Raw genomic sequence first — 25,031 nt, forward strand, 5'->3', positions numbered from 1 at the left:
CTTAAGAAAGAGGCCGAGGTTCGTTGGATAATTTTGTAGAATTAAGCGGCAGTCCTATTTTGTCCGAGGCCGCGATCGGTTCGACAGTTGTAAATTAGTGTCTTGTATTAGTGATAATAATTAAAGAGTTTAACACCAAGTTTAAATAAAAAGTAAAATATATTTTTTTAACATATTACCATCTTAATTTGCACATATACGGTTGAACCAAATATCTTTAAATATTTCAATTTAGGCTTTCTGTTGTGCCACATTTCAAATGGAGTTTTCTTATTCTGAAACGCTCTACTTGGAGTTCTATTAACTAAATAAGTCGCCGTTAAAACGGCTTCGCTCCAAAAACTTTTATTTAATTTAGATCCACTAATCATTGCTCTAGCCTTTTCAGTTATGGATCTGATCATACGTTCAGATACTCCATTTAATTGCGGTGTATGTGGAACCGTCAAATGGTAACTTATGCCTTTTTCACTACAATAAGTCTTCATCTCATTTGACAATTATTCTCTGCCATTATCGATGTATAGATTCACAACCTTTAAATTGAAATGAGCTTCACTCTTTGCGATGAAGTCCTTAACGAAATTAAATACCTCAAATTTATAGGACATCAAATAAGTTACACAGTGTGTATACTGATCGACAAAGATTGCATAATAGTTTCTTCCATCAATACTAGAAGGAGTTATCGGACCACAAACATCTGAATGAATTATAAATAAAGGCCTCTTAATATATTCTTTACTCTTAATTTTCTCAAATGGAAGTCTAGCTTGCTTACCATTTATGCAAGCTTCGCATAATTAATTATTAAATTTAATTTTTTTCTTTAGATCTAATTTATTCTTTATTTTTCTTTTTCTTCTTTCTAAGCCCCTTTTGAAAATAAAGCAATCTTTCTTAAAGTGACCCTTCTTTCCACAATGATGACATTTCAAATTGGACTTAAAGTTCTTAGAGGGTTTTGCCTTAAACTTGGTTTTTAGATGCAATGCCTTTTGTTTGTTGTTACTTAGAGATGTAGCTTGAAGAACTTTATTAGACGTGTCCTTACCTAAATTCTTTATCTTAATTTCGTGGTCAAGTAAACGGTTTTTTACGAAATAAAGGGTAACATGTTCGGTAGATAAAGTTTCTATGGCGGTCACAACCCCATCATAAACCGAAGGTAGTGACAGAAGAAGGTGAGCTACTTGCCATTAATTCGCAGATTAATTCATCAAATTTATTGAAATGAATAATGAGAGGTGTGTCGCCATTTAATTTGAATGTCAATAATTGCTTACGGACAGAAAGTTGCGTTGCCAAACTTTTTCGCTCATAGATCGAATCTAATTTTTCAAAAATCTCTTTTGCAGTCGAATTATTATCGGCAAAGGAAAGAAAGGAGTCGGTTAGAAATTCTATTATAATGATTTTTGCTGATCTTTCTGCCTTTGCCCATTTATCATCTATTTCTTGGGGTTTTTCTTCGATTACAAATAAAACATCATTTTCAGCTAAAAAAGACTTCACACAAAATATCCACACTGAATATTTTTCACCACGAGAAGGTGAAATATTCTTGAGCTTATTCTCCTTATTCATATTTATTCTTGCTCTAATTTCAATGTAACTATCGTATATTCGAGAAGAAGGAAAGAGAGAAGAAAAAAGGAATCAATGTTAAGCAAATACTGTACCAAGTGCCTACATGTACACACACACATATAAGTAAACGTGAGATCCACTTAGCCAATATGGTGAAATAGGTAAAAACCACGCGGCCTCACATACACATACATAAGTACATGCATTCACTCACACTTGCAACTGCAACATGCATGAACTTGGTTGGATGTAAAAAAATTTTTCGCAAGAAAAAGGAACAAAATATTTTATACAAACTTTTATTTTATTACAATACTTTTTTCCGTTTGTGTTTTTAAAACTTTGTTACCGTTCTGGATGTTTCGTTTGTTGAAACGTGCTTCCTCCTGCTTTCAATGTGCTCACACACACACGGGCTCTCAGAAATTCAGAAATTCTCAGAAATTTGCAATATATTTAATTGTTATTTTAATTTGAGTTTAGCGAAACACTGGGCCCATATCCTGTTGGAAATAAAGGCCTTCTCCCGATTCCTTAATTGATTTAGTACACGATTCTAGTTTTTAGTTCAAAGTATTTCTGTTTAATAGACGCTTCTTTTATAACACAACTTGTCCGTTCTAAAGCCAAAGTCAAAGAGAGAGAGATCAAGCCACTTTCAGTGTGACCAGCCCTTCGGTGTTGAACAGTCTTTTGCGTATTAAAAAATACGAAGATGGTATTTTTTCCACAGTTTCTTTTTAGATCTAATTTTAATACCCCTTAACGCGAAGCTTTTCGCTCTCTGTTATCCAAGCGACAGACTATTGCACTCTGAGATAAATGTCGGGCATATGCCTCTTGTCTCTATCCGTGGCCTGAGGGTTTATATAAAAACATTTTGACTCAGTAATTCCTATGCGAATATTTGACAAATGTTTATGTGCAACTTGTGGAATTTTTCTTCTCGAGCCTTTGGTGATGCCTGTCATCCGTGGTCAAGTGTCCCGCTCTTCGTAAGCAAGTCCACTTGCATGTCCTATGCGTCTGAATTGCACCGCCTCGAGCTGCGATGTGTAGAGTATACACAAATAGGTTTGCTTCGGCTAAAAAAACTGTCGGCTGTGGTCGGCTTGATGATGATCTTCCTTTTTCCCAAGCTTCCGAACACCTTTAAGGAATAAACTGATATCCTAACGACTGGAGCAACCTTAGCTAAGTACATATATGTAAACACAACAATATGCCAGCCCACCCCTTGGTCATTAGTAATCGCAGCAAAACGATTGTAGGTGTGTGTGTAAGTCACATTAAAAATGTGGCCCCACGTTGGGCGCCAATCATAGTTTTATTAATTATTCTTTTATTAATTATAACTGTAACGAACCGCTACACTTATAAAAACTCTAGGCCAGATGTCACCTCGAGATGCCAGCGCACGCGATAAGATATTCTCCGGCTCTGGCTCTTCGGCTATGGGTGTGATGGTCTTGCCGACATCTCGGAATGCCTAATCCTAATAAAACTCGGATACTCGCGTGCCTCACCAAACTAACCGGTATAAAGAATACCACACATCATAATGCTGAACCTTTCCTATCTATTTCCATTCCGACTGATCCGCCCTTCTCGCCTCCTTCGATGACGCTTAGGGAAGCGTCACCGTTCTCAGACTAGGGTGAACAAGCTTTGCTCTCCAGGCTGACGCCTTTCGAGGCAATACCTGTCCCTTGCTCTGTCCCGGACGGTCCCGCTAGGTTCTTGCTCAGTTCGCGCTGACAGTCAAGGCTGCCGCCCGGAGGCTGTCTAGCGGTTCACTTCGCTTTACGCCTAGCGCAGACGAACGTTCCACCCGGCTTCACCCTAATGCGTGACGTCCGCGACGCTCCTGCGCTCCCCAATGAGCTCCGCGCGGCGATGGTAACGTGGCTGCCGGAAATGTCTGCTGGCGTCGCTGTCGATGTCCTCTGCGCTGTCTTCTGACCAGTATCTCGTTGTTCTGGCGCTCGGGGAGCTGGGCGGTCGCTGCTCGGGAACTTCGCCGGTAATCGCAGGGCTCTCCAGGCTGCCGCCTCTTGAAACCGCAAATCGATCTACCGCTCGTCCGTCACGCCAGGTCCTGCTTGGTCGGGCAAGGCACGCTGGGTCGCAGACAACTTTCCTCCCCAAGCTGACGGCTCTTCGTCGTAGGACTCTTTTGCTTGTCTCTGACAGACCCGCCGGGCGACTCGCCAGGGTGTGGTCGTGACAAAGTTAGAAAACAAACGCCTTGACTTAGCCGCGTGATGCCTTTCAGAACTCAGCCACCTGTGTCTCAATTCGGAGATTCCTGATGTCCTAATCCCGAACGTCTCGACGTGGCGATCTTGCTCCTTGTATGCTTCCCACGGCGCTGCTTCCGACGACTCGCTTGGTTGTAGCTCCCTCGTAGATTACTTGCTTGACTGATTGCTCACTTGGTACTTTGACTGATCTTGACGGCTTGACTCCTCGTGATCGACTGATCCAGCTGCCAGCGCTCTGCGGCCTTATATAGGGCCTCCAAGCACCGTTATTTCCCTTTGGCGCACGGCCCGCTGCATCTCTCCACTGTGGGTCCAAAGTCCGTGCCTCCTGGATGACCCACTTCTCCTTCACGTACCGCTTTCACTCGATGCTCCGCCCACTGCTGCAGTCCCGCTGATTCCCGGGCCGCTTGTGGCACGCCTGTGTGCCGCTCCACTGCCGAGATGTGGCACTTCCTCTCCCGGTCCAAAGTTCACGGGAGAGTCCAAAGTCCCGTGGAGTTCCGTTATCCCCTTTTGCATACGGCACTCTTGCTCTGCCCGCGAAGTCTCCATTCTCTCTCGATCTCCATCCTTGGTCTCCAATCTCTCTCGCTCTCTTTCATTGGTCTCCAAACTCTCTCGCTCTCCTTCGTTGGTCTCCAAACTCTCTCGGTCTCCTTCATTGGTCTCCAAACTCTCTCGCTCTCCTTCGTTGGTCTCCAAACTCTCTCGATCTCCTCGCCGCGCCGTTACTACGCGAATTCGCCGCGTATCTGGTAAGCGGCCGGCCATCTGCTGCTGCTTCTATTTGTGGGGAGTTATTCAACTCCTCACATTCCCCCCTTACTTCGGGAAACATTTAAGACTGGTTCCTACTCTCCGGCGTTTCCTTGCTTATCCTAGCCTTTGAGTCCTTGTGATTCCCGCGGCGCTCCCTCGTTGCTCCCTCGATGCTCGATGACAAAAAACATTCCCCGCAATATAATAAGCGCCAAAGCGCTTTCGGACCTGTCGTCAGACCATTCGCCAGTGCTAATAACTCTTCTTCAATGTAAAAAATCTATTATCATTATGATACCGAAGCCCGGAAAAGACCACACAATTCCGTCATCCTACAGACCAATTAGTTTATTATCGTGTCTGTCTAAGCTGTTCGAAAAATGCCTTCTAACTCGCATAACACCATATCTAGGAGCACACAATGTTATCCCTGCTCATCAATTTGGATTTCGTCAAAACCATGGAACAATCGAACAAGTTAACAGAATAACATCAGAAATACGCACAGCCTTTGAGCATCGGGAATACTGCAGCGCAATATTCCTCGATGTATCTCAAGCCTTCGATCGAGTATGGCTAGATGGCCTCATGCACAAAATCAAAACACACTTACCTGATTACACTCACAAGCTTCTTGAGTCGTATCTATACAATAGGTCCTTCGCAGTAAGGTGCAATACAACAACATCCGACGACTACATTATCAAAGCTGGAGTCCCGCAAGGAAGCGCGCTAGGGCCTACTCTGTTCCTCCTATACACAGCGGATATTCCCACGAACGAGCAGCTAACAACATCTACGTTCGCTGACGACACCGCAATTTTAAGTCGCTCGAGGTGCCCAGGCCGAGCCACAACACAGCTAGCAAACCACCTCCTCGTAGTAGAGACGTGGCTATCTGATTGGCGGATTAAAATAAATGAACAAAAATGTAAACACATAACGTTTACTCTCAACAGGCAAACATGCCCTCCACTATTATTGAAAAATACGCAGATTCCCCAAGTCAACGATGTAACGTATCTCGGCGTCCACCTTGACAGACGACTAACCTGGAGAAGACACATCGAACGCAAGAAAGTACATCTAAAACTAAAGGCCAGCAGCTTCCACTGGATTCTTAACGCTCGTTCGCCCCTGCGTCTGGACTACAAGGTTTTGCTCTACAACTCCACTCTCAAGCCCATCTGGACATATGGCTCCCAGCTATGGGGGAACGCCAGCAGAAGCAACATAGACATTATACAGCGCGCTCAATCGAAAATCCTGCGAACTATCACTGGGGCACCATGGTATATTCGCAACCAAAACATCCACAGGGACCTAAGCATTCTTACCGTTAAAGATGAAATAGACAATCGCCTCGCAAGAGGCTTGACTTGGGTTTCCAGCCGATCCCGTCTACAACGCAACGACCTGCCAAGCCAGCTATAACTTTCGGGCCCCTTTAGCACAACATCAGTCATATGACTGTGAGTTAGATTAATTAGTCTAAGATTTGATACACTTATTGTTAGTATCCAAAGGGAGAAGATTCAATAAATAAATAGCAAAGCATTTAAAAAAAAAAAAAAAAAAAACGAAGGTTTACAGAAATGGGCCTTCTGTAGATCTTTAAAAGCCCATAACTTGGTCAAAAGGAATCGGATTTCGATATGGCATACCTTTATGGGCTTGTGGAATGATTATGTTGTTATCCGCATTAAAATATATAACTTTTAAGGTATTAGAAAATACGACCGTTTTATGTCATTGATTTTAAATTTGCGAAGGTTTACTGATATGGGCCTTCTTTCCACCCTTAAAAGCCCATAACTTAGTCAAATGAACTCGGATTTTGCTATGGCATACCTTTATGGTCTTGTGGAATAATAATGTTGTTATCTGCATTTAAATATATTACTTTAAAGGTATTCCTCCGCCTGGTCACACCATTCGTGCGTGATCGATATTTATTCGCATATCAATACCGACGGTGCGGCGTTGCCACCTGCTCGTTTGCGATATTTCCACCTTGGCCGATATTTCCATTGTCGTGTGCCCATCGATCGCACTATCGTCCAGTGCCAATCGATCGCCTATCGAGGCGCCCCCTTCCCTGGCTCGTGGTGATTTTGCAACTTTCATACTATGAATTTCATAGGTAAGTTTCTTTTGCATTTCCTTCACTCCTTTTCATCTCATCCTTTCGTCCTCTCTCGCCCTTCACTCGTCCTCTGTTGGCAGCATCTGACTCCACATTGGCAGCTTTTGAGAGCGGTTGCGGAGAGGACTTCGCATTCGCTTCGCAACCAGGACAGCCGGTAAGTATTTATGATGTCTTTCTGCTTCCTGCATTAAGCCCCCTTTAAATTTCAGGTTGCTGGTGCGGCCCATGCATGCCCCGTTCCATTTCTTGTTTTTAGTCAACTGTTGGTGTGGTGCGTGTTTCTGTTTTTTTTTTTTTTTTGTGACCAGCTGGCTACGGTGTAGATCTGATTCTGCACCGTCCTCCCCTTTTCCTCGAGTAACAACTAGACGAGCTCGTCCGGCGCATTCCGTATAGAATCTCCGGATGCTGCGGTGTATGTCTGGACTGCGCGTCTTGTGTTGCTTGTCTTTTCCGCGCATACTCTCTTCTACGTTACCCGTATCCTTGTGCCGTTTTGTAAGTGTCCCTTCCGCCTGGCGTTATCGCGGATGACTCTGGCCACTGCCCGACGCTGAATCCTGATGCCTTGCGGTTGGATCCCCATCCATCCTTATCCACGTCCTTGTGACCTATCCTTGTAATTATCCTTTCTGCGTGGCGTGTGGATGACTCTCGCTTAGGCCTGACGCTGAATCCTGATGCCTTGCGGTTGGATCCCCATCCATCCTTATCCACGTCCTTGTGACCTATCCTTGTAATTGTCCTTTCTGCGTGGCGTGTGGATGACTCTCGCTTAGGCCTGACGCTGAATCCTGATGCCTTGCACCTGACGTTTCTGCTGTCTGCTCGTTTTGTTGTTGCTTGAGCTCGCCAACGTGAACTGTCCTTTCTTTCTTCGACTGTGTGTGGCGAATTTTGCAGATCACTGGAGAGACGAAATCTACCACCTGGTAAGGGCCATCGTACCTCGGGGCCAGTTTTGCAGCGAATCCTTCTGCCGCTTTGGACAGGTGATGTTCCCACACTATATCGCCCACCGCTGGTGACCACTGTCTCCTTCTCAGATTGTAGTGTCTGGCTTTTCCATATTTCGCCGCACGATCTCGAATACCTCTCTTAGTTTGTTGGCATTTTCCTCAGGGGTCTCCGTAGCTCGTCCGGTTCCTAGGGTTTCCTTATCGTATAGGCTGCTGGGTAGACGTGGTTCCCTTCCCTGGGTAAGAAACGCCGGTGTATGGCCGGTGGATTCCGATGTGCTTGTGTTCACTGCTAGCATAATCTCCGGCCACTTCTCGTCCCAGTTTCTCTGGTCCTTCCCTGCGAACTGGGCAATCATGGTCTTGACCGTTCTGTTTGCTCGTTCGGTTGGATTCTCTTGTGGTGTGTATGGCGCGGTGAATTGTTGACTGATACCCATCTTAGCCAGGAAATTTTTAAATATGCGGCTTGCAAACTGTACTCCATTGTCCGTTATGACCACCTTCGGGACCCCGTACCTTGCGATTATGCGCTCCCTAAATGCCTTCTTGAGCGACTCTGCCGTCGCACTGCGTAGGGGCACCAGTTCCGTCCATTTCGAAAACCTGTCTATCATGACCAGCAGCATTTGGTTCCCGTGCTTAGATCTTGGTAGGGGTCCAACAAAGTCTGCACATACCGTGGCCCATGGTTCCTCCGGCACTTGGGTCAACATCTTCCCAGCCGCCTGCATCTGATTGGGCTTAAACCGCATGCAAATCTCGCATTTTCGTACGTGGGCTCGGGCGTCTCTATGCATGCCTGGCCAGTAGTATCGGGCTGCCAACCGTGCAATTGTCCTTCGGCTTCCTACGTGTCCCGCGGACGGTGCGTCGTGGTTTTCCCTCAACACTGTTTCTCGTAGCGACTTCGGGACGCACATCTTCCATGACGCGACGTCTTCACTGCCTGCTCGGTGAGGTATGTTTCTGTACAGTGTCTCACCATCCATAACATAGTCCGGGTACTTCTGCGGTTGGGTCCTTATCTTTTCGCCCATGTCCTTGATCCAGCTGCACCCTCCTGAAGCTGTAGTTGCCGATGCCTCCTTTAAACCTCGTAGTGTTTCCGGTAGTGGTTGTCTTGATAATGCGTCGGCCACCACGTTTAGCTGACCCTTTCTGTACGCTATCTCAAAGTCGTACTGTTGTAGCTCCAGGGCCCATTTGGCGATCCTTCCTGAAGGGCTTTCGATGCTGTTGAGCCACTTCAGGGCCATGTGGTCGGTTACTACCTTAAAGTGGTAACCTTCCAGATATGGCCTGAGCTTCCGGATCGCCCAGACGATCGCCAAGCATTCCTTCTCCGTTGTCGAGTAGTTCTTTTCCGCGCCGTTCAGTGTTCGGCTCGAGTAGGAGATTACTCTTTCGCCCTTTTCGGTGTCCTGGGTCAGTATCGCTCCGATGCCGTAGTCGCTGGCGTCTGTTTGCAGGATGAAAGTTCTACTGAAGTCCGGGCATGCTAGCACTGGCTCTGCCACGAGTCTTGCCTTAACCTCCTCAAACGCCATCTGGTGCTCTGGTGTCCACTCCCACTTACTGCCTTTGCGCAGCAGGTCGTTCAGGGGTTTGACGATTCTGGAAAAATCTGGTACAAACCGGCGGTACCACGACGCTACTCCTAGGTATTGCCGGAGCTCTTTGACAGTCGATGGCGGTTCTAGTCCGGCGATGGCGGCTACTTTTTCTGGATCTGTTCCTATTCCCTCGCTAGTCACTCGATGACCCAGGTACAGCAGCTCCTTTTTGAAGAATTGGCATTTTTCTGGATTCAGCCTCAGATTTGCCTCCTTTAGACGCCGGAACACTTCCTTCAGGTTTCTTTTGTGTTCTTCCAGCGTGCGACCGATCACTATTATGTCATCCTGGTAAGCGAATGCGTGAGGTGACATCTCGGGGCCGATTACTTGGTCCAAGACTCGCTGAAACGTTGCCGACGCCGAGTGAAGTCCGAACGGCATTACCCTCCACTGAAACAGACCTTTGCCTGGTACCGTAAATGCTGTATATTGCCTGCTACTTTCTTCTAGTGGGATCTGCCAGTATCCATCCTTCAGGTCCAAACTGCTGATGTACCGCGCTTCTCTTAGTTGATCTAGGATGTAGTTTATGCGGGGCATTGGGTAGGCATCCTTCACTGACTTCGCTTTGATCTGCCTGAAGTCGACACACAGTCTCCACTTGCCTGTCTTCTTTTTCACCATCACGATGGGGGAGCTGTATGGGCTCTTTGAATGCTCTATGAACCCCATTTGGAGAAGCTCGTCCACCTTTGCGTTGATTTCCCCTTGAATTTTTGGGTTCTTTGGGTAGTATCTCTGCTTGATTGGCTTGTCGTCCTTCATTTTGATCTGGTGTTCTGCCATATTCGATGTTCCCGACATTGTGCTGAAGTCTGCCAGCTCTGTTTCAAGGAACGCTGTAGTATCGTCCAACTCGTTTACTTGTTGAACGACTGCTACTGATAGCTTCTCCTCGAGCCATCCATTGTGTCGGTTCCTGGCTGGTATTATTATTTCGTGTCCAGCACACCTTATCTCGGTTCCGACTTGTTTCAGGAAGTTCCATCCCAACACTAATGGATCCACTACCCCGGGTAAAATCAACAGGCTCATGGTCACTTGTTTGTTGCCGAATTTGACCTCCACCTCGAGCTGCGCATTAATTCCGCCGCACCTTCCATCTGCCAACCTAACTTGCCGTCTCGTCCTGGTAATCTTTCCTAGAGCAGCAATATTGTCCGCCAATTCTTCGCTAACGAAGCTTGCCGTTGCTCCGGTGTCGATTGTGGCTTTGTAGCTTTTCCCACCAATCATCACAGCTGCGGACAACTGCTGCTCCTCCTCGATTAGCTCGCCCGTTAGTTTGGAGAGGTGGCATTGTGCGATCCCCGCTCGCCTCTCTGCGGCTGAGATCGCTGGCCATTTCCCGATCGTTGGCAGCAATCGACGCTCCTATCACCCACCTTGCCGCATATCCAGCAAAACAGCAGCCGCTGGTTACGACATCCTCTAGCCCAGTGTCCGTTCCCACCGCATTTCCGACAGGCCTCCTGCGGGTCTGTGATATGGGTGGCATCTTGTGGCCTCTGTGTGTTGCTTGGTGGCCTCCACAAGGTATTGTTTGGTTGTCTCTGTTGCTGTGGGGGTGGTGCCCAATGGCCTCCGCGTGGTGCGTCTGTTGCCTGCTGTCGTCTGGCTTGGTGTGGTGGTGACCATTGGTCGTTTCCTCGTGTGTCCTGGTTATCTTCCTCCTCACATCTCCTGCATGTCACCTGTGTTGGTGACGCCGACTTTGTCTTTGAGAACTTGTTCTCCTGTGCGAAGACTTCCCGTTCCTTTTCAAGTTCTTCGTACTCATCGGCTAGGATCATTAGCGTGTCCAGGTCCGACACTTTGTATGCTCTTAAGAACATTCGTAAGCTCGGGGTGCAGTTCTCTTTAATGACCCTTAACGTCTCTTTCGTAGAATAGTTAAGTGGCCTCACCATCGTCTGCATGTCGATCATGTAGTCCTTGAACGACTCGCTGAAGCCTTGCTTCCTTTGCCGAACCTGGTCCGCCAGCCTGGTGAAGAAGTCTCTTGGCAGGAAATATGTGTGGAAGCTTTCAATGAATTCTGCCCATGTTCTCCATTGCTTATTGTTGGCGATGAACCATTTCAAGGCCCTTCCTTTTAGCAACTCCGGCATCGCTCGAGGGATCATATCAAGCTCCAAACCGTACGTGTTGGCGGACCATTCTACCTGCTCCAGGAACTCGAATGGTTTTTCCGCCCCGTCGAACCTGAACGACCATTCGCGGACCTGCTTAGCGACCTTTGCATAGTCCGACTGGCTTGGTCTCGGGATCAGCGCTGCTGCTTTCTTTTCTTGGCTTGATTCTCTCCTGTGGGCCTCTTTCTGTATGTTGTCAACGCTCAGGCTTGCCACCAGGTTGTCCCCTTCAGCGTTCGTTAACGTAATGCTTGGGCCGGCTCTGTCGTAGTATGTCGCCTCTAGCTCGGCCCAGATGTCGACGAGTTGTGGATCGTTCTCTGTTTCGGAGTAGTATTCCGATAGTGCCTTCCTCATGTCGTCTAGCCTGCCCTCCAGGGCGACGTTGAGCCTCTGTGCGACATGGGCGAAGTCTTCCTTCTTGAGGCGGTAAATCCACTTCTTTCCCATTTTTACTGTGCTGTTCTCACTGTTGGGACAATCACGTTGGGCGCCAGATGTAACGAACTGATTTTGTATGTCTGCTCGCTACGAGATTCGTGCGGCTAGCTCAGAAGATTGTGCGTTCGTCCCACCAAATTTATATGACGTGATTGCCCGTAGATCAGTGAGAAAACAATGGGTTCAAATGGCAACAGTGGGATTTATTCTCGTGGTATTGGTACAGCGGGTGTGTGGCTATGCTGGCTTCTGTATCTCCTTGTTCTGGTTCCGCCGGCTGCTGGTGCTCCTCATTCTGGCTTGTCGACGCGTTGACTCGGCTTCCACTTGGCTCCTGGGTCTCGGGACGCTCGTAGTGGCCGCCTCTGTTCACTCGCCGACGCGCTGCCTCGGGGTCGCTTGTTGCGCCTTAGACTCGCAGAGAGTTCGGCCTTGTGGGCTTAGGGAAGCGTCACCGTTCTCAGACTAGGGTGAACAAGCCTTGCTCTCCAGGCTGACGCCTTTCGAGGCAATACCTGTCCCTTGCTCTGTCCCGGACGGTCCCGCTAGGTTCTTGCTCAGTTCGCGCTGACAGTCAAGGCTGCCGCCCGGAGGCTGTCTAGCGGTTCACTTCGCTTTACGCCTAGCGCAGACGAACGTTCCACCCGGCTTCACCCTAATGCGTGACGTCCGCGACGCTCCTGCGCTCCCCAATGAGCTCCGCGCGGCGATGGTAACGTGGCTGCCGGAAATGTCTGCTGGCGTCGCTGTCGATGTCCTCTGCGCTGTCTTCTGACCAGTATCTCGTTGTTCTGGCGCTCGGGGAGCTGGGCGGTCGCTGCTCGGGAACTTCGCCGGTAATCGCAGGGCTCTCCAGGCTGCCGCCTCTTGAAACCGCAAATCGATCTACCGCTCGTCCGTCACGCCAGGTCCTGCTTGGTCGGGCAAGGCACGCTGGGTCGCAGACAACTTTCCTCCCCAAGCTGACGGCTCTTCGTCGTAGGACTCTTTTGCTTGTCTCTGACAGACCCGCCGGGCGACTCGCCAGGGTGTGGTCGTGACAAAGTTAGAAAACAAACGCCTTGACTTAGCCGCGTGATGCCTTTCAGAACTCAGCCACCTGTGTCTCAATTCGGAGATTCCTGATGTCCTAATCCCGAACGTCTCGACGTGGCGATCTTGCTCCTTGTATGCTTCCCACGGCGCTGCTTCCGACGACTCGCTTGGTTGTAGCTCCCTCGTAGATTACTTGCTTGACTGATTGCTCACTTGGTACTTTGACTGATCTTGACGGCTTGACTCCTCGTGATCGACTGATCCAGCTGCCAGCGCTCTGCGCCCTTATATAGGGCCTCCAAGCACCGTTATTTCCCTTTTGCGCACGGCCCGCTGGATCTCTCCACTCTGGGTCCAAAGTCCGTGCCTCCTGGATGACCCACTTCTCCTTCACGTACCGCTTTCACTCGATGCTCCGCCCACTGCTGCAGTCCCGCTGATTCGCGGGCCGCTTGTGGCACGCCTGTGTGCCGCTCAACTGCCGAGATGTGGCACTTCCTCTCCCGGTCCAAAGTTCACGGGAGAGTCCAAAGTCCCGTGGAGTTCCGTTATCCCCTTTTGCATACGGCACTCTTGCTCTGCCCGCGAAGTCTCCATTCTCTCTCGATCTCCATCCTTGGTCTCCAATCTCTCTCGCTCTCTTTCATTGGTCTCCAAACTCTCTCGCTCTCCTTCGTTGGTCTCCAAACTCTCTCGGTCTCCTTCATTGGTCTCCAAACTCTCTCGCTCTCCTTCGTTGGTCTCCAAACTCTCTCGATCTCCTCGCCGCGCCGTTACTACGCGAATTCGCCGCGTATCTGGTAAGCGGCCGGCCATCTGCTGCTGCTTCTATTTGTGGGGAGTTATTCAACTCCTCACACCACCCTACCATTGGTCGCATTGCAAGTCAACGCCAGCCGCGGCCAACACAAATTACTTTAAACACATTATAAACCTTTCAATAATTGTAAAATACAAACATAACTTATCCTACGGTAAACGATATAAAATTCCATACGAATAGACGACAATTTAAAATTACAAGATTAAAGATATTTGGACAACAAAACTAGTGATCGATATCGCAAATCCCCTTGGTGGACATTGCCTAAATTATTAATGGTACGACTTTGCCGTGCTTGCGAAAATTTTGATTTTTTTATGGGCATTTTAAATAGAAATTTTAAGGAAAAATTGTCAGACAATTTTGTCGCCTGGCAAATAAAACTAAACTCGAAGCGAACAAAGAGCTTAGGATTCACGCGATCGATCTTTTTAGCTCATGCTCTCCCGGTTCGCTCAGACGTTATCGTAAATTTTCTATTTCTTGCTCTCTCGGCCGTCCCTTATGATCTTTCCTTCTAAAATCTCACCCTTCGATTTATTCCATTTCTTTCCTACTCCCTTTTTTTTGTAATAAATAAATGAAAATTTTGACTCAACACTGTTTCAAATCCGTCGACGAAAGCGCTTTCCTTGGGATGATGAGAGCTGTGAAGGGGGAAAAATCGCAAAAAAAAGAAGAGGGGAAAAGGAGACACTCAAAACGACACCCACACAAACAACAAAAAAAAACTATGCTAGCACTGGGACTCTCCTCTCCTTTTTTTCTTAAATGCATGGCCTGTACCGCCGCGGGCTATGGGGTCACAAGCAACTGGTTAGAATTTGGTCAGGTTAGGTTGAAATTTCATATATAAAGTTTATGTATGTTTTCCAACGCTGCTGCCGTTGACTTTTCAGCTTGGCCGCCGACTTTTCAGCTTGGCCGCCGATTTACCAGCTAGCGTTTATCACCAAAATCCACATCCGCTTATTCTTTCCTTCCCCAGCGCCTTCTCAGGAACTTTCCGAATCGCTTAGACCCGACCGCCTACAATAATTTTCCGGCTAAACTCAACTGCCTAAACATTCCCTTTTCTATCAAAGACTCACCAGTCTAGGCACGATCCAACGGCAAATTAAACAAATATAAAATTTTCATTAGCAAAAATATATGTCACTCGCGCACTGACTTGAGGTTGACTACGTCTGTACTCTGCCGTTGCCGAAAAAGAAAAGACAGCATCCGGCGCTGCCGACCCACCGGTAACCTCGGTCGTGGGGCAAGGTGAATTTCAAGGGCCGCTGGACATTTGCCGTTGTTACTCTCCTAGAACCCCTTTCTAGGCCTAGGTTTAATCCGACCCACAGATGGAGCTGCTAAACTATCTAGCATCTTAGACAAGCGTTTTAAAAAGTACCCCCCCTCACGATCAGACTTGGTGGTCGACGCTCCAAGGATGATACCAAGAACGCTTGTCATCCTGACTCTACTGGTTTATGTCCTTAGCATGAAAGCGCCCTACATACCGTCCCTGCAGATCCTCGAGGTCATAACAAGCTTGACCAACCTTCTTCCTCACCCGTGACTTTACGAAGGCTGGTCCCAACTTTGCGTTATAGCCAGCTGCGAAATTACACTGCTTGAAATTTGTACGATAAACTTCTTGACCTTCGTTGAAAAATACCTCCCTTGACCTTAAATTGTATTTTCGCTCATTTTTCTCGAACTGGTTTTTCATTATCTCTAGAGCTTTGCTGCGGACCAGCTCAAGAGAGTCGCCAACGTTTTATCTTCCAGCAATTTGAGGGCTCTTAACAACTTGTATGTGGCCCCAGACAATGTGAAATGCTGTCCAAACACCATATAGTATGGGGACGTCCCTAAGCTCGAGTAAGCAGCTCGAGTAAGGGCGCAGCAAATACTACTAGCTGCTCATCCTAATCCTTCTGATCACTCCGCACGTAGGATCGAATGGCGGCTATCACGGAGCGGTTTACCCGCTCCGAGGCATTTGACTGAGGAGAGTAAGCCGTCGTCAAAGTGTGAGATACCTTGTACTCTCTTAGGAATTTTTGAAATGATTCAGACTTAAACTGCGATCCATTATCTGACATAATCGTCTCGGGAACGCCAAAAACATGAACAAGTTCCTGCTGCATGTACTTCACAACTACCTCTGCCGACAGTTTCTTTACTGCCTTCAAGAAAACGAATTTTCTGTAGTGATCCAGCTCAATAAAGATCAAAATATTACCACTTCTGGGTCTTGGTTAAGGTCCTAAGAAATCTATGTAAAGTTTCTGAAAGGCCCTCGCTGACTCCGAAGCCTTTCCCATTGGAGGTCGCAACTCTTGGTTTGGGGCTTTATTCATTTTGCATGTATCAAATGACCTTATATGTTATTTTACACCTTTTACCCAGCCTGGTCAATAATAATATAATAATAACGGGTCATCATGCACATTCTTAAGTGCTACAGGCACCAACCCCGAGGGAACCCATTACTTCCAACAAAAATTATCATGGATCGACGCCCCAGATGTGTGTTCACTTCTCCGGAACACAAAACCATCGGCTGATTTTAAATCCGGGAGACTGCTGGCATCACCTTTAACCTTTTCGATCAGATCTATATAGTCCGGATCTTTGAACTGGGAAGATTATAAATCTACAAGCAACCCGTGGCTGGCCTCTAATGCAGCTACTTCTTCTTCGTTTACCCTCGATAAGGCATCAGGAACAAGATTGAGCTTGCCACTGCAAGGCTCGATTTTAAAATTGAAACTTTGAAGTTTTAATGCCCACATTGCGAGTCTAGAATGCAAATCCGTCTGTGTCATCAACCATTTAAGCGACGCGTGATCAGTAAACACCGTGAATTCGTGACCCTCAACATAGGCACGAAACCTCTTGATGCTAATAATGGCTGCTAAAAACTCTTGTTCCATGACCGAATAGTTTTTCTGAGCCTTATTGAGCTTCTTTGATAAAAAGGCAATTGGACACTCTTCGCCACTCTCAGACCTTTGAACTAAAACACCACCTACTCCGCTGTTACTGGCATCACAATGGATGTAAAAGGGCTTGCTATTTTAAATTCAAATTTTAAGGAAAAATTTTCAGACAATTTCGTCGCCTGGCAAAGAAAACTAAACTCGAAGCGAACAAAGAGCTTAGGATCCACGCGATCGGGCTTTTTAGCTCATGCTCTCCCGGTTCGCTCAGACGTTATCATAAATTTTAAATTTCATGCTCTCTCGGTCCCTTCTGATCTTTCCTTCTTAAATCTCACCCTTCGATTTATTCCATTTCTTTCCTACTCCCTTTTTTTGTAATAAATAAATGAAAATTTTGACTCACCACTGTTTCAAATCCGTCGACGAAAGTGCTTTCCTCGGGATGATGAGAGCTGTGAAGGGGAAAACTCGCAAAAACAAAAAAGGGGAAAAGGACACCGACACCGACACAAACAACAAAAAAAAAACTATGCTAGCACTGGGACTCTCCTCTCCTTTTTTTTCTTAAATGCATGGCCTGTACCGCCGCGGGCTATGGGGTCACAAGCAACTGGTTAGAATTTGGTCAGGTTAGGTTGAAATTTCATATATTAAGTAATGTGTGTTTTCCAACGCTGCTGCCGCCGACTTTTCAGCTTGGACGCCGACTTTTCTGCTTGGCCGCCGATTTACCAGCTTGCGTTTATCACCAAAATCCACATCCGCTTGTTCTTTCCTTCCCCAGCGCCTTCTCGGGAACTTTCCGAATCGCTTAGACCCGACCGCCTACAATAATCAACTGCCTAAACATTCCCTTTTCTATCAAAGACTCACCAGTCTAGGCACGATCCAACCGCAAGTTAAACAAATGGAAAATTTTCCTTAGCAAAAATATATGTCACTCGCGAACTGACTTGAGGTTGACTACGTCTGTACTCTGCCGTTGCCGAAAAAGAAAAGACAGCATCCGCCGCTGCCGACCCACCGGTAACCTCGGTCGTGGGGCAAGGTGAATTTCTAGGGCCGCTGGACATTTGCCGCTGTTACTATCCTAGAAAACCCTTTCTAGGCCTGACACAGGTGGCGCCACCGCTGGGTTTAATCCGACCCACAGATGGAGCTGCTAAACTATATAGCATCTTAGACAAGCGATTCACTGGACTGGACTTACTTCACTTCAAAAAGGCGCTCTCTCAGGATTTTTGAGTTCGGCCAATGCTCTATAGTACTTGGCGCTCTTCAGCTTTATCGCAATCTTTCGGTTACGAGTCTATGGATTGCGTTTCCAACCCATGCTTTAATGATCAGCTTCCTATTTTTATCCGCACTTCAAGGTTACCTAAGATTCTGTGTAAGCCCCAAGGAAGTTGTGTGACTTAGCTGGATAGCTCTTTAGCGGACTTGGGCCCTGCAACGGATAACATCATGGACAGTCCATATTGATAAGGCATGTATAAGCAATTAATCTTTAAGTAATATTTCCATAACATTGCTGGTATGCGCACCAAATCGCAGTCTCCCTGCTTGGTAACTTCAAAATGTGACTGCGATGCAATTATCCTAGTTTAAACTTGGCTCAACGTAGATTTTTATGACAATGAAGTTTTATCAAGTTTTCCGCAAGGATTGGGATACTATAAAAACACATTGCGCTAGAGGTGGAGACGTCCTATTTGCTGTACGGCGTAGATTGCGTTGTACATCTGTAAGTCCAGCAAACGATGATTCTCTTCCGGATCAAATGTACGTATCACTCTCTGGATCCCTGAAAACGATATTTTTGATGATATCTTCAAGCTATACAACGCTCATGTGGACAACATCGCTCATATTCGTAAGCATCTGGATGATCACCAGTACATCTGCATTCTGGCTAACTAACATATGTCAATGGGCATCTGCCTCATGAAGTATGTGCTTAATTCAAATTAATATTATATTCAATAATTGTCTAAAAATTGTTGTTTACAAAAGGTGGTATAGATACTTAAAAGGGTCTTAACGGTTCTGACTTGTGGAAACCCAACAATTGACTAGCCTGAATGGAACTCTTGTCCTTGATCAATGTGCTAATAACAATGAAATATGTATTTGGAGCCAAAAACATTCCACAAGGTATCGTTGAAATAGTATTGTGTTCTATGTTGTTTTGCATATTTTTAAAAGCTGCGGATGCTTATGCTGATAAGCTGTTTGCTTCAGCCATTTTGAAAAAGAATAGCTGTTGCAATTTTAAGCGGTTATGTGCAGAGGCGGTTTCCCCAAAAAACCATCTCCTTACCATTGTATTATACACATTGCAACAGTTACTGTGTTTATGCGATGCCGAATTCACGCTTTCATTTCGCGATTTCAGCCGATTCGTGTGTGCATAAACGCCATTTCGTGAATTCGGGAACACACAAAAGTTGACTATGAATTCAACCTGAAAGCGTGAAATGGTCACAAATAAACTCCGGTAACTCTATATAATTATCGAAGCTGCCAGATCGATATAAATACATAAATACACCTTACTTTTGACAAATTATTTTTTAATTCAGTGCCTATGGAAACGAGTTTTTATCTTTTATTTTGATGGTAGAAATAATGTTATACTGACTTGCACACACTTTATCTTTAATATTAGCAACATTATTTCATACGAATCGAAAAATATTTTCGGTTTAAATATCGCTCAGACCTTTTTCCACCGGTCCGGCATCTCTGTCAGCTGAGATTGATAAAATGCATGAATTCGGCCGCGTCGCATAAGCAAGAGCAAATTTTATTTCACGCTTTCAAGAAATCATGAAACCCTTAGCATAAACATAGTAATTTATTCTAAGCGTAAAGCTGTTCCTACAGAAAACTGCTATTGCATAGAGCTAATGGGTCTCAACGAACCGAAGCCCAAAAGGATTTCACAATTTCTTAAAAAATAAGATAGCCATTAGGTTTTCGTCGTTTACGGTCTGATATAGCTTCGGGATTCTCGTCCATCATAAATAATTTTTTTCTTAAGAGAATTGGCATTTGTACTTAAAATTCCTTTAACAATATGAAGCTAAAATACATCTCTTTCCCAAAAAAATCCCACAACGCGATAAACAAAAGTCAGCAATTACCTTAAAAAATACTGTATAATGTTAATGTTACTTTCCGCTGAAGCGAAGTGGTGTCAACTCCTACCCGACTCTTTCTACCGCTAGTAAATTTAATGGAAGGAAAATTCGCTAAAGCGGAATTTGTTTCTGATGCAGACAAGCCTCTGTATAAACAGAATATAGATAAGTCGGCCATTTTTGGATGGCAGACTAATAACATCTCGCTGCAGCAGAAAATGGGACCACACATGTAGTCGATTCAGTATTCCAGTGATTTATACTGTATGTTTTACGAGTTTGGGTGATTTTTGTACCTTGCGTTTCGTGATTTTTTTGAGAAGGAAATGCATTTGAACTGTAGTGACGCCGTTATAAGGGAATTGTTGTTGCTGTAGGCCCAATGAGCCTTCCAGCTGCTCGGAAATCAGCAATGGATCTCATCTTGTAAATAAATTTTCTATGCTTTTTTTAAGGGAATGACCAGCTTCAGGTTTATGTTCTTCTTGTCAAGACCTGACACCTTTTGCACTACAACGTACATTATTTATTAAAATAAGAAACCATTTGAAAGAATATCGACCGCCCAATATTGTTTTTATACCCGTTACTCGTAGAGTAAAAGGGTATACTAGATTCGTCGGAAAGTATTTAGCAGGCAGAAGGAAGCATTTCCGACCCCATAAAGTATATATATTCTTGATCAGGATCACTAGCCGAGTCGTTCTAGCCATGTCCGTCTGTCCGTCTGTCCGGATGAACGCTGAGATCTCGGAAACTGTAAGAGTTAGGCTATTGAGATTTGGCGTGAAGATTCCTGAGCTTCTTACACAGCGCAAGTTTGTTTCAGCAATGTGTCACGCCCACTCTAACGCCCACAAACCGCCCAAAACTGTGGCTCCTACAGTTTTGATGCTAGAATAAAAATTTTAACATAAGTGTATTCTTCTCATCAATACCTATCGAGTGACCCGAAAAAAAAATTGCCACGCCCACTCTAACGCCCACAAACCGCCCAAACCTGTGACGGCCACAGTTTTCATGCTAGATAAAAAATTTTAACTGAAATGTATTGGTCTCGTCAACGCCTATCGATTGATCCAATAAAAAATTTGCCACGCCCACTCTAACGCCCATAACGCTTAAATCTGTCTACCGCCGGTAGGTGGCGTATTTTAATCTCGCTTTGCAGCTTGCATATCTCCATTTCCCTTTGATCACATTAGCTGAGTAACGGGTATCTTATAGTCGAGGCACTCGACTATAGCGTTCTTCCTTGTTTTAAATATGTATTTACACATTCAAAATAAAAAAGGTCTAAAGCAAACAAGAAATACGGCAGTATAAAATGTGTTCTTCGCTCTTACAGTAAACGGTCGTGTTTTAGTTTTGCGCCCCGAATATATATAGAATTTAGAATTATGTATAATACCCTCTGCACACAACCGCTTAAAATGGAATCTGCTGGTACACAAATAAATTTTAATAAAAATAAATGAAATGTTCAACGAATGTTTTCATTTATTTAAATTAGTAGCTTAAAGCTTCCTTCTCGTCCCACGGATGCTTCGCCATCTTTCCCGCTCCGAGTCCCAATAGGCATATTGGACCTTGAGGAAGTGGGAGAACGGGGTTGATCCGCTGATGCTGCAGGAAGTCGCCCAGCATCCTGGCAGTGGCTGGCTGTTTCTTCTCCAACTGTTCCTTAGCGGGCGCTCTATTTTCCTCCTCCAAATAAAAGCCAGCGGGTCCTCCAGCTCCGCTTAAGCTGCCAAGTAGCTGGTGGTGGTGGTGTCCGTAGTCCTAAAGGAGAGGTCGTCGGAGATCCTACTGGTTCTGCTAAAAAGATATTTCTATTCTCGGCATGTTCCTTCCCACTGGGATTCTCTAGTGGATCTCCTCCAGCACTTCAACTATTCTAGGAATTTGCCCCTTTTGTGGAATGGCTTCCTGTCGGTGAAATCCCACAATAAAGGGCACAAGCTTGGGTTTGGCGTCCTATTTCATCTGCACTGACCTTCTGCGTCCGATTTTCCGGTTTTCCTTCCATTTTCAATTTTTAGTTTCTACATCGGCTTTGCACGAACACCGTTAAAAATTAAATTTCTTATTCTTTGGACCGCAGCTAACGGCGTTCATCGAAAATTCACTCGCGAAATGTGTTTTTTTTTCTGGTATTTCCTTAGCTTATCTGAGTACCGCGCCGAAAAACAGACCCGACGAAAAGCGTTAGCCGCGTATTTGCCGCTAGCTCACTTAGCTCGCGGTTTTCGTCTATCTGAGTACTAGGCTTTAAAGAAAACCGTTTTGGGAGGTAGAGCTGGAAAATCATTGATGTATACCTACATCGATTTTTCGATGTCTTTTCTGAATAACATCGATACATCGAATTTTTTTTTGTGTGTAATTTTGAAAAACACTTTTACTCCATATAATATTATAAACAATACCACAAATAAACCCAATGTGTAAGATCTGTACGTTCATTATAAATAATTATGCTTTATTTGATATCCATTGTTTTCTGTTTTTGATTCCTGCACGTTCAAAGTGAAACTTAAGCTACTCGTTCCACACAAAAATTAAAATTTAATCACAATTCAATTTAAAATACAATAAAAAACAGTATAAAGTTCCACTCAATAAGATAAGAAAAAAATAACAGAACTAAAAGAAAAGACAAGTTTGTCATATTGCCACTTGTTTGGTAGGTTTTACCACATTTTTGTCAAAATAGTTTCATACAGCAGATTGCCCATATTTCTTCCGCTTATTTGGGACCGTACCTTCTTCCTCTTGACAGGCAACTATATTGGACAAAAAAACATTACAAATCATATACATTCATGTTCTAATTACTCTAATTACCATTGCAGTTCTGCTCTTTCAAAGTCTTCTCCATATCGAAGCGCCGCCAACACAAATATTTGTCGAAATCTATACCAGTTTGAAAGTATATTTTAGTTTATTTTACTTAATTAATCAAAAATGTGCTTAGCTTACCAAGAACAAAAAAACGTAAGCAAAGGTAAATAAATGGATTAAATTTAGTGGCTATCGATGACCTAGCCACGCGCTGCCACCCACCATGGATGCCCTTAAGATGCTGCAGGGCACCGCCCATTCTCGGTCGGCAGGAGCTCCCTCCTCGCGACTACGACGGTTCCATCTCCTCCACTGGGCACATTGTGGGTTTTAAAAATGTTAAGTGAATATGGTAAGTACAATCATTTATATTCTTGCTCCTCCTAACCGATCTATCCTTTCACAGCCTTTAAGACCGAATACTTGGCCGCCGTCTTAAATATTTACGCGGTCAAAGCAGATGATTTGTTTTGCTGGAAAAAGGTACAGGCGCCGCGAAAAGATATGCTCACCTAATCCTGAGGAGCTCCTGGGGAAAAGAAGGGACAGGCCAAAAGGTACGTAGCTGCACTGTAAACAATACCATTGAACTAATGCTCGCGACCTTTTTGATTCTAGGTAAACGACGAGGACAAATAAGGCTCTCGGGTCTTAATCCGGATAAATTCACAAAATCCCAAGTAAATACCCAAGGACCCTTTATGTTATGTTATGTTATGATTGCCCTAAATTTGATTATTAATAAATAACATACTAACATGTTAACTTTCCCATCACTCACTTTTGTTTAGTATTAAAGCCTAGTACTCAGATCGGCTAAGAGTTTCACTAGTCGAAATATCTTATTCTTTGTAGTGTGACCGAAGTTTTCAAAGTTCACCCGCAATGCATGTAGCATGGTCTTACTGTCAAGCAGTTGGGTTTAAAATTGAAATTTAAAAAGGAGTCTGCTGGTACACAATTAAATTAAAATAAAAATAAATGGAATGTTCAACGAATTTTTTATTTATCTAAATTAGTAGTTTAAAGGTTCCTTCTCGTCCCACGGATGCTGCGCCATCTTTCCCGCTCCACCGCAGTCCAGCTCCGAGTCCCAATAGGCATATTGGACCTCGAGGAAGTGGGAGCCGGATTGGGAACGGGGTTGATCCGCTGATGCTGCAGGAAGTCGCCCAGCATCCTGGCAGTGGCTGGCTAAGGCTTCTCGAACTGTTCCTTAGCGGGCGCTCCACTTTCCTCCTCCCTATAGAAGCCAGCGGGTCTTTCAGCTTCGCTTAAGCTGCCAAGTAGCTAGTGGTGGTGGTGTACGGAGTACTAATGGAGAGGTCGTCGGAGATCACTTTCTTTGCGAGGAGACGCCCGGCAGGATGTCCATGTAGAGAGCCAAGTCCCACTCGGCATATTCCTTCCCAATGGGATTCTCTAGTGGATCTCCTCCAGCACTTAAACTATTCTGCGGATTTGCCACTGTTGTTTTGCTTCCTGTCGGTGAAATCCCGCAATAAAGTGCAACAGCTTGGATTAGGCGTTCTATTTCATCAGCACTGACCTCCTGCATCCTAATTTGGGGTTTTCCTTTCATTTTTAATATTTAGTTTACACATCGCCTTTGCACGAACACCGCCAAAAATTAAATTTCTTATTCTTTGGGCCGCGGCTAACGGCGTTCATCGAAAATTCACTCGCGAAATCTGGTATTTTGTCTGGTATTTCCTTAGCTCATCTGAGTACCACGCTGAAAAACAGACCCGACGAAAACCTTTAGCAGCCTGTTTGCCTCTCGCTCACTCCTATGGCTAGCTCGCGGTTTTCGTCGATGTGAGTACTAGGCTTAAGCACGAAAATTTTATCTTAGAACTTCCAGCTGCATCTGCCCTGTTAGACAATATGGATGCGACTATACTGATATCTGCTGATCATCATCGTTCCTCTCCGCCATATTACATAGCCTCTCCCAAAAATAAGGTCATTGGGTACATGAACGCCATTTAAGGTAATCTCAGATCGAATCGGGATTAATCCTCAAATGGCCAAATCGCCCGGCAGATTCATCCCGCTGCTGCAACTATCGCTCTATCGACCTAACCTATCAATAGAGTCCCTCCCATTATGGACTCCAATTGCAACACAATATTTATTTTCATGAGACCAATTGCTGAGCTCAAAGGCGTTTGAGAGATCCTTGGGTATGCACCAACAACAATTTCCATTCTCCGCCACTGCAGTTTAAAAGCATTTCCATCACTAAAAACCCAAAACGCCATGTACAAAAATTACTTAAACTCGTAAAAAAGTACTGAATAAAACACTGGATTACTGAATCGATGT

The 25,031-nt window shown here is 45.3% G+C and overlaps 2 long non-coding RNA genes across 7 annotated transcripts in view; one reads left to right on the forward strand and one right to left on the reverse strand.

Annotated features, from left to right (window-relative positions):
- The window catches only part of LOC139354573 (uncharacterized), a 57,556-nt gene extending 34,077 nt beyond the window's left edge, over positions 1-23,479 (forward strand). For 4 of the 6 annotated variants that reach the window (XR_011605533.1, XR_011605535.1, XR_011605534.1 and 1 more), the window contains 2 exons: positions 22,715-23,055; positions 23,110-23,479. This is a non-coding gene — a long non-coding RNA (uncharacterized lncRNA). Of the gene's footprint in view, positions 1-18,089; positions 18,203-18,270; positions 18,499-18,552; positions 18,666-18,729; positions 18,871-21,783; positions 22,316-22,714; positions 23,056-23,109 lie in introns of those variants that run through there. The other 2 variants (XR_011605532.1, XR_011605537.1) reach the window with 2 other exon arrangements.
- On the reverse strand, positions 21,301-21,986 carry LOC139354574 (uncharacterized). Its single transcript, XR_011605538.1, has 2 exons — positions 21,856-21,986; positions 21,301-21,788 (listed from the first exon to the last, which is right to left on the reverse strand). It is a non-coding gene; the product is annotated as an uncharacterized lncRNA (long non-coding RNA).
- Positions 23,480-25,031: the final 1,552 nt, after the last annotated feature.

This window comes from Drosophila suzukii, unplaced genomic scaffold (genome assembly GCF_043229965.1).
Source record: "Drosophila suzukii unplaced genomic scaffold, CBGP_Dsuzu_IsoJpt1.0 scf_10, whole genome shotgun sequence".
Classification (NCBI taxonomy): Eukaryota; Metazoa; Arthropoda; class Insecta; order Diptera; family Drosophilidae; genus Drosophila; species Drosophila suzukii.